The sequence below is a fragment of the Mauremys reevesii genome, linkage group 4, assembly GCF_016161935.1.
Source record: "Mauremys reevesii isolate NIE-2019 linkage group 4, ASM1616193v1, whole genome shotgun sequence".
In the NCBI taxonomy this organism is placed as follows: Eukaryota; Metazoa; Chordata; order Testudines; family Geoemydidae; genus Mauremys; species Mauremys reevesii.
In genome coordinates this window covers 126,366,966-126,377,083 of record NC_052626.1, presented here as the reverse complement: position 1 = coordinate 126,377,083, position 10,118 = coordinate 126,366,966, and the positions used below count along the sequence as shown (strand labels likewise).

Here is a 10,118-nt window from a genome sequence, read left to right as displayed (position 1 = left end):
CTCCCACTGTGACACTAATGACCAGATTTTCAGAAATGCCCAGCATCCAACCTGCATCTAGTCTGTTGAGCTCATCTGAAAATCTGGCCTCTTATTTAGGTTTCTGGCCCCAACTGTGAACGCTGGTCCCCCCTGAAAACTCTGGTCGGAGTTCATTCCATTTAAAGATCTCTATATCCTTTAAATTAATTGGTTAACCAAACTTTACAATACCCCTGTGAAGCTGGTAACTGTTTACTAATGCATTTGAACAGATAGGAAACTGAGGCACAGAGAGATTTAAGGCCAAAATGTGTGTGTCCAAATGCAGGCACCTGTCTATTTTGGGGATTTATAGAGCCCCCAATGCTACAGTATCTGAACATTTCACAATCTTTAACATATTCACCCTCATAACACCACTGGGAGCTAGGGATGTACTCTTATTCCCATTTTACAGATGTGGAACTGAGGTCCAGATCCTTGAAGGTCTTTAGGTGCCTTGCTACCTATGAAATCAGTTATTCCAACAGGAGTTAGGCACCTAAAGACCTATGATGATCTAGGTCTTAATGACTTATCCAAGGCCACAAAGGGAGTCAGTAGCAGAGCAGAGAACTGAACCCACACCTTCTGAGTTGCAGCGTAACACCATAACCACCACACATTATCCTTCCTCCGAAAATCTTGTTTTAGGCATTGAATATGTGGCTTGGTTTTCAGACTTGCCGAATGCCCTACAACTCTCCTTGACGTCAGTGGGATTTGAGGTCAGTCAGAGAATTTCAGGAACTCAGCACCTTCCAGGATTGGGTCCTTGAAGTGTCATAGCCACAAGATCTTCCTTCAGCCCAGTTAGGTAGCAGGCACTTTCTGACTGAGAGAATAGTTAGGGGAAAGCCCATGAATAATGGCATTTTTTAATAATACCACAACCTCACCTTGGACACAGTGTTCTTGTGCAAAGTTAGAGGTCCCCTGTAAGAAAGGCAATAAAAGAAGTAAGGCAGAGATACTTAGTCCCATGGGTTTTGTGGCAGCATTAGTGGAGTGTCTGGTCCCATATGGTATTATCCTCTGATTGCTGTCAGGCTCCAAACAGGGATATCCATGTCTGAGTGTCACACCTGCACCGGACACAGAAGTCTCAGTTCTGCAAGGGTCACTACTCCAGCCCAGCACCACACCTCAATACATGCTTCACTTTAAACATGTGGGGAATCCCATGTTTAAGTGCTTGGCTGGATTGGGGTCAGCGTACTCAGCACCTTGCCGGATTGGGCGCAGAGCACCCGAAAAAGAGGGGATGGTTTGGCCAAAAAAACCGGCAAGTTTGCTTTAGGGCAAGCCAGTTCCATATCATAAAAAGAACAGGAGTACTTGTGGTACCTTAAAGACTAACAAAGATTTATTTTAGCATGAGCTTTCGTGAGCTACAGCTCACTTCTTCGGATGCATAGAATGGAACACACAGACAGGAGATATTTATACATACAGATACAGACTAACACGGCTGCTACTCTGAAACCTTCCATATCATAGTGGCCCATCATTGGCTGAAATGAAGTTTGTGATAGGTGCAAAATAGACCCCACCTTTGGGATGGAATAATACCTCTCCCAGAAGTGGAACTCGCTGGGGTTTGGAAGAGGACATATCTATACCCATACACGAGGCCAAATACTGCGTTGATTTACATCCTGTACAAACATAGGCCCTGATCCTGCTGTGAAACACATGCACAGATTCTGGTTGCCCATGTGAAGCCCCATTAAAGTCAAAGCAGATAGACATGGGGGTCCACCATTTTATATCCCACCGTGAGACTGGGACACTAGTGTAGGCAACAGGGATAAGTGCAGTGTACACCAGTGCAGAATTTGACCCACATACTACCTCTGCCAATAAAACAAAGCAAACATCAGAAATCCAGAACATTATATTGATGGAACCTCCCTGGAGTAGCGGTGTCCTAAATATCCCTACAACAGCAGGAGAGTATCACGTGATAACCTATAAACCTGCTCTCATTCTGTGTGCCTCATGGCAAATCACTGAAATATCAAAAGACTCACCTACAGTTATCTCCCGTTCAAAACAGACAGAGTCGGATCCTCAGGTGGTGGAAAGCAGAATAACTCTCCTGAAATCAATGGAGCTATGTTGATTTACATCAGTTGAGGATCTGGCTTATTAGATGCTGTATCATGCTAAACTTTTTCACTAGGAGGGTGGTGAAGCACTGGAATGAGTTACCTAGGGAAGTGGTCGAATCTCCTTCCTTAGCGTTTTTTTAGGTCAGGCTTGACAAAGCCCTGGCTGGGATGATTTAGCTGGGGATTGGGCCTGCTTTGAGCAGGGGGTTGGACTAGATGACCTCCTGAGGCCCCTTCCAAACCTGATACTCTATGATTCTATGAGATGGACAAAAAAACCCGCCCCCCCACAAAACGCCCCAGTGCCAACTGCATGTAATTAACAAACTACTATCCTGGTACTGTGATTGTCATAGGCAGACAATTTACAGCTGCTGGTCAAAGATGCCATTCAAACTTGCCCAATGGATTTCACTGGGAGTTCGGGGCCTAAATACCTTTGAGAATCTGGACCATAGTCTCTCCTTGCCCATGTGGAGACATGTCAGTGGGACAGTCTGGGGAAGCTGCTGTTGTCTGCGTTATATCGATTCTGTGAGCAGACAGACTGACACTCTGGGACTTTTCACCAGCCCTAAAGTCTCTTTGATACGTTTTGTTTCACAAAAAGGCTCAAATTTTTAAGCCAAGCTGGGTTGTCTAGCTCACTCGACCCTCTTTGTACTGCGAATGGCACTTCCACAAAGGGAACAGGAGGAAGTGGCGGTTTTTCAGAAGCATATTTCCCCATGACAAGCTCCCCAATTAAAATCATCTCCTGCATGTGACGTTAGAGCGAATAGGTCTGTCCAGAGACACAGAGGGAACAAAGTCACAAGCACTAGAGCTGTCAGAGCAACATCCTAGAAGCCTCATATTATCTGTCCTATATAGCCAACTAAGCTGTATCAATTCTCTAACTTGGCAGGACTCCGGGTTTTGAGTTCTCAGAGTACCTCATATTAGTCAGTTTCATTTCTTTGGCTATTATTCACCCAGGATTTCCTTTTATTTTAGACTAAAAACCTATAGTTTAATCATTAGGTGTGAGGGTTTTGTTTTATCTACTCAGGTTGTAGGATTCCTAGAATGCAAAAAAGTTCTGTGAGAGACACCAAATATAATTATATTTATTACAGCAGTACCTAGAAACCCCGACTGAGATCAGACGCAAAGCCAGTCCCTGCCCCAAGAGCTTGCAATATAAGTAGGCAAAGGGTGGGAAGCAAAACAGAAGTGAAGTGACTTGTTCAAGGTCACACAGCAGGTCAGTGGCAGAGCCAAGTAGAGAATTCAGATCCCTGGAGTCTCACTGCAAAGTTCTAGGCACTACGCCATTCCATCACACTAAATAGAACTTCAGGCAAAATTTGCTTCTCGAGTTGTTGTCTTATCTTTATTTCCAGGTACTGTTTTATCATGCAGGGGTGACACTCATGTACGCACCACTTAGGCCTTCTTACAGGAGACTTATTTTGGTCCCTTATTTGTGAACTCCTCTCTCTTATATCCATCTCTAGTGGTAAAATGAGTGAATTTTAAAGCTCTTAAAAAAACCCATGCAAATTTGTCCACAGGGTCTTGCAGTAGTGTAGGGTGATTTCCATTAAAAAATTATAGGTCTTTGGAGAATAATAATAATAATACCTAGGTCTTATCTAGTGCATTTCATCTGCAGATCTCAAAGCACTTTACACAAAGGCAGTAAAAATAATTACCCCCATTTTACAGATAGGGAAACTGAGGCATCAGGCAGTGAAACGACTTGCCCAAGGTCACCCAGTAGACCAGTGGCAGAGCTGAGAATAAAACTCAGATGTACAGAGAATCAATCCAGTTGTTTATTTACTAGGTAAGACTGCCTCCTGTGCAAAGCACCCAGGACAAGATTATGTAACATTAAGGCTTGTCTACATACAGTTTTTTAAATCAGTGCAACCTGTAGGATAAACTCAGGTATATCAACATAAAAGTGCCTATATCAGTATAGCTTATTTCAGTGAATTCACCAAAATAAGCTATATTGACATTGAGGCTCCATTAATTAATCCATTAATGACTGCATGGTGGTTGGATGCTAGGGTGACCAGACAGCTTGTGTAAAAAATCGGGATGGGGGTGGGGGGTAATAGGAGCCTATATAAGAAAAAGCCTCCAAAATCGAGACCGTCTCTATAAAATCGGGACATCTGGTTACCCTATTGGATGCTGGGGTGGTGAAGGCCGATTAAGAACACAGCTAGATTCTGGATCTGCTCAGCTGTGAGTGATGAAGGTGGGAAGTGCTTTCATCGCATTTCACTGCCCCAAACAAAACCCACCATCCAAACAAACTTGGGGAAAGTTGAGATTTGCATCTGAATTCGGGACCAGTCTCTACCCATAATATAGTGACTTGATGAATTCTCTGTGCTCTGATTCCTATCTCCTGTTACGCAAAGAAACTCAATCATACAGATTCAGTAGCTCTTCAGATCCTCATCCCCCAGTACCTTAATTCAGCCTCCTTGTGCACTATGATACAGTCTTTAATTACACAAGCACATGCTGGGTTTTTTTCCACAGGACCTCTGCCTAATTCAAGCACAGGATACAGAAAGGGGCTTAATTAAAGTTCTCAGGCAACTGAAAAACTGTTACTCTGAAACCTGAAAAACTGGCATTTCCGAACAGTCTACTGCTTGACTTTGCAAGTTATTTTGATCTGTAATTGTTCTGTAGTGGTTAAGTGAGCTAGTTTCTCAATGATTCATAGCAACGCAGGGCTGGAAGGGACCTCAAGAAGTCATCAAGTCCAGCCACCTGCACGGAGGCAGGGCCAAGTAAACCTAGAGCATCCCTGACAGGTGTTTGTCCAGCCTGGTCTTAAAAACCTCCAATGACGGGGCTTCCACAACCTGTTCCAGAGCGTAACTATCCTGATAGTTAGAAAGTTTTTCCTAATATCCAACCCAAATCTCCCTTGCTGCAGATTAAGCCCATTATTTCTTGTCTTACTTTCAGTGGACATAGAGAACAATTGATCCCCATCCTCTTCATAACAGCCCTTAACGGTCTTAAAATAAGTTATCAGGTTTCCCCTTAGCATGGGCACCACGTGAACCACCCCATTTGGAAGGCTAGCCCCATGCCCCCCCTTCTGCCCAAGGCCCTCCTCCTCCCGCTCTCAGTCACTGGGGCCAGAGGAGCCCCAAGCCCCTCCACAGTGGTCAGAAGAGCCCTGGCCTGCCCGAGCCAGCCCAAGTCCTGGCTCGCTGGCCTGTCCGAGCCCCAACCCGCTCACCCCTCCCCGAGCCCTAGCCCATCCCACCATCCCACCCCTCCCCGAGCCCCGGCCCACCAGCCCGCCCGAACCATCCCGTGCCCTGGCTGCCTGGAGGAGCTCTGGCCCTAGGGCCGTGGCGGGAAGCATAAGCACAGGTTTGAGGAGGCTTAGCCTCCCCCAGCCTCCATTACATACCGCCCAGGCCCCCAAGTCTTTTTTCCTCAAGACTAAGCATCCCCAGTTTCTTTAACCTTTCTTCATATGTCAGGTTTTCTAAACCTTTGTCATTTTTGTTGCTCTCCTGTGGACTCTCTCCAATTTATCCACAGTTTCCTAAAGCATGGCACCCAGAATTGAACATGGTACTCCAGCTGAGGACTCATCAGTGCTGAGTAAAGCAGGACAATTACTTTGTGTGTCTTACATATGACACTCCTGTTAGTACACCCTGTTGTTGACTCATATTCAGTTTGTGAACCATTATAACCCCCAGAACCTTTTCAGCAGTACTACCCCCTAGTCAGTTATTCCCCATTTTGTAGCTATGTGTTTGATTTTTCTTTTCTAAGTGTAGTGCTTTGCACTGGGCTTTATTGAATTTCATCTTGTTGATGTCAGACCAATTCTCTAATTTGTCAAGGTTGTTTTGAATTCTAATCCTGTCCTCCAAAGTGCTTGCAACCTTTCCCAGCTTGATGTCACCTGAAAATTTTATAAGCATCCTCTCCACTCCATTATTCAAGTCATGGATAGTACCAGACCCAGGACTGATCCCCTGTGGTACCTCAGTAGATACACCCTCCCAGTTTGACAGCAATTGATTGATTACTCTTTGCTACATCCTTCCAGAGTTTTGCAATAGGTTAGGGTGATTTCCACTGGAAAGCTAGGCTTCCAGACAGTGACTTGCAATAATGCACATCCTACCCTCAAAGATTACATAATGCGCACAGATCTAAGCCGCACGAACACTGTGTATCCTGTAACCTTATCTGGCTGCTCCGTTGCAGTCAGAAACTAATTTGTGGCTCTGCTACATATCACTCTGTTTTAATAATAATTATTAATTTACTGCAGAAGAAGGAGAGGCTTGTAGTTAAGTTACTAGACAGATACTCAGGAGACCCAAGTTCCAGTCTGGACTCTGACACAGACTTTGTACGACCATAGGCAAGTTATTTAGGGGGAAATCCTGACCCCATTGAAGTCCATGGGAGTTTCGCCACTGACTTCTCTTTGTTTCCTAGTTCCCAGTTTTCAAAATGGGGGCAACAGTACTTCCTTTCTCCCACGCCTTGTCTGTCTGCTCTATTAGACGGGGAGCTTTTAGCGCACAGACCGTCTCTTATGCGGTGTTTGTACAGCATCAAGCACAATGGAGATCTGATTTTGACTGGGACCTCTAGGCACTACTGTGATAAAAATGATAAATACTTGTGCCCTTTCAGCACATTCTATTGAGGGATCTCAAAGCACTTTGCAGATGTTAATGACTTAATCTCCCAAGACTCATGTGAGATGGGTTCAGTCTTATAGCTCCCTTGTATAGACAGGGAAACCAAGGCACTGATTGGTGACCTGAGTTGGCTTCAGACAGCAAGTTTGAGGCAGGCCTGGGACTAGAATGCTGATCTGTCTATGGGACATATCTGGCACCCATTATCCGAGCAGCTCACCATCTTTAACATCTTGCCTCTTGCAACATCTGTGCTATAGGGCAGTGCTCTTATCTCCAGTTTTTTTACAGCTGGGGAAACTGGGGCAGAGAGAGACTAAGGAGCTGCAGCTTGAGTTTCCACCCCAGGCAGACAGATGTGTGCTAGCTTTGATCAAGCTAGCATGCTAAAAACCAAAGTGTAGCTGTAGTGGGTGGATATGGGCTATGTGGCCTGAGAAAAATCCCATCCAGGACCCTTGGGCCTTACCTGGGCTGCCAGCCTATCCCACAGCAGCCACACTTCTATTTTTAAAACACTGACTCGTGTATATCTACTTGAGCTGAAATTTTACCGCCCAGTTCAAGGTGCAAATGTATCCTAAATGACTTGCCCAAGGTCACATAGGGAGTCTGTAGCAGAGCGGGGGAGTGAACCTCAGTCTTCCAACTAGTAGGCTAGCTTCCTAGCCACTGGATAACCTCTCTTTTCCCTATGTCTTTGCTTTATCCACTGGCCCACACTTCCTCTGTAATAGCTGGGCCGTTAATTTCAGCTGAAGAGGTTTACTCTTGCCTCATAATCCTGAGTTTTAGTTTCATTATGAATTACCTTAGTCTCATGTTCCATTTTAAATTGATTTGTTATGCTAAGTACTTGCCAAATCCATAATGAGGGTCTAAATCAGTCCATACATAACAAGGCAGTGATTCAATTATTTCTAACGCTCTCCTTGTTTGTCAGAGGATTTGATTATTCCCAGTATTTGCATATTGGGACCCTCCACAAAATAATCTATCAGAGCCACTTCACCATTCACAGTGACCTAGCCGGTTATTTATGATGATGAATGTGACTATTTTCAGCATTCAAGAACATTGTCAGAGTGCTGGAGTCAGCCGGCGGGGATTTGTATTCATGAGAATTGGGGCAGCTCCATCGCAGCTTCCTGTGGAATCTCTGCTCCATCGTTCAAAACCCATTCACAAACTCCACTGGGGCAGACTTTAAAGCCCACTGTCGAGCGTGAGAATTAATAGCTTTTCAATTGAGGTTGCACTGGTGTCATTAGATGCAGCCCGTGAAAAATGAAGTGAAGTGAGCACACACAATAAGCGAGGGGCTTTCATTTTATTGTAATAAGTGCCCAGATCCAATCATTCCCTCAAACAACCCTGAATCTAGGTTGGTGTCGTTAAACAATAATAATTAATAAGCTCTTTTCTGCCAGAGTTCTCAAAGCACTCTACAGGGAAGGGTGGTGTCTTTATCCCCATTTTACAGGTGAGGAAACTGAGGCACTGAATGGTGAGGTGGCTTACCGAAGGCCACACAGTAGTCAGTGACAGGTGGGAATAGAACCCAAGTAGCCGGAGTACTAGCCCCTTAACATCCTAATGGATTGAACCAAATACCTGCACCTGAATCCCCATTTGCAGCTTAAGCCCCCATCTCTAACTGCAATGTGAGTGTACTGATCCAGTGAAGATCATTTCACCCATAGGCTGCCTCTGCCCCTATGAAGAGCATGTGGGTCAATTGTTAGATCACTTCTGCTGCCATTCTGAGGTTGCTGGAATATTTAGATTGATTTCCGGCTATCACTCTCAATTTGGTGACAGAGAGCAGTCCACGCTCTTGCAGTTAAGAGAGCCTTTCGTTGTAGTGCAAAGCAGTGATCTATCGGGAAGGGCAGATGCTGGGGATTGGCTGGGGCTTCTAATCCTGGCTTTGCTACTGATTTGCTCTGTGACTTCAGGTAAATCACTTCACACCTCAGGTTCCCCATCCTTCAATTGGGTTAATAATACTTGCTATGGTTGTGGCTCCATTGGAGCAGGAGGTTGTGATGTTTAGCTACAAATGTTAGATCCCGATTCCAAAACTCGAGAGGTATTCAGATCTTAAGTCCAGATGCTCCCCATTATAAGATAGGACCAGCTGCCAAGTCTGGATCCAGATCCAAATCCAAAACTTCCCCTTAACATGAACGTGTTGGAGCTCTGGTTCCAGCACATCCCTAGAAGGAGCTTTGAGAACTGTTCGTGAAAAGTGCTAGAGAATTGCATGGTGTCGTTATTATTATTGCATACATAGTTTTCTGCCTGCAACAGTGTCAGCACCCACCTCTCGGGGGCACCCCTGGTCTCTGGCCGATATTGCCTGCAAACAGTTCTTTTCGTGGGGCGGGGGGGAGGGAAAGGCACTCACCTCTCATGGATGGCCCCTTTCTCTCGGTTAGGTGTGAACCTGCTTTTCTTTTTTGGTCTTACATCAGGATGGCACCTGCCTCTCGTGAGCACCCCCTGGCCACTGGGTCTCTTGGCTGGTTCTCTCCGGCCGAGTCGCACACACTGTCTCCCCTTCCGGGGTATACAGTCCCAAGTTCTTATCACAGCCCTTGTTTGGGGCCGTAGCTCTTAGGCTTCTTCTCAGAGGCACTGCCTTCTTCAGACGCCTAGCTGGGGCCCATCTGGGTACCCTCAGCTGGTGTCCTTTTCAGCAGCCCTCCCTGGGCTCAGTCCCCTGGGCTCAGCCTGCCCACACTGACCTTTTCATGGTCCTGCTGCTATTCTATCCATCCAGCCTTCCCTGGGCTCAGTTCTGCCTGGTGAGTTTTCTGCAGTGAGCTGTCCATGGCCTGCTGCTCCTCTAGCCAGCCAGCCAGGCACTCAGTCCTCCCTCATCAAGCTTCACACAGCAACTGAAGGCTCTGCTCTGCTGCTTGCTTTTTATCTGGCCCTCCTGGCCCCTTATTGGTCACTCCAGCAGCCCCTCTCATTAGCTGCTCTTCTGTAGCCACTCTAGGCTGCCTGGAGGACTTCTCGCTGCTCTATTCTGGGACAAGGGGCGTCTGGACCTAGTCCACCCTGCCAAACTACCTAAAACCACAAGTCACAACTGATAGCTGCAGTCTTTTCTTAACTAATATATCGTGGCCAAGCTTCAGTACACTGAAATGTTAGCATAATGCAACCCCTATTTCTCACCATGATAATAGGGACAGTAGGTACGCTGAATCATCCTCATTAAAAAACGTTTACAATTCAGCTTTGCATAGATGTCATGCACTGTCCTTGCTGC

At 45.8% G+C, this 10,118-nt stretch overlaps 1 long non-coding RNA gene across 1 annotated transcript; it reads right to left on the bottom strand.

Moving 5' to 3' along the window:
* Window positions 1–1,052: 1,052 nt before the first annotated feature.
* Window positions 1,053–9,718, bottom strand: LOC120403281. Its single transcript, XR_005597513.1, has 3 exons — window positions 9,246–9,718; window positions 2,055–2,122; window positions 1,053–1,106 (listed from the first exon to the last, which is right to left on the bottom strand). It is a non-coding gene; the product is annotated as an uncharacterized LOC120403281 (long non-coding RNA).
* Window positions 9,719–10,118: the final 400 nt, after the last annotated feature.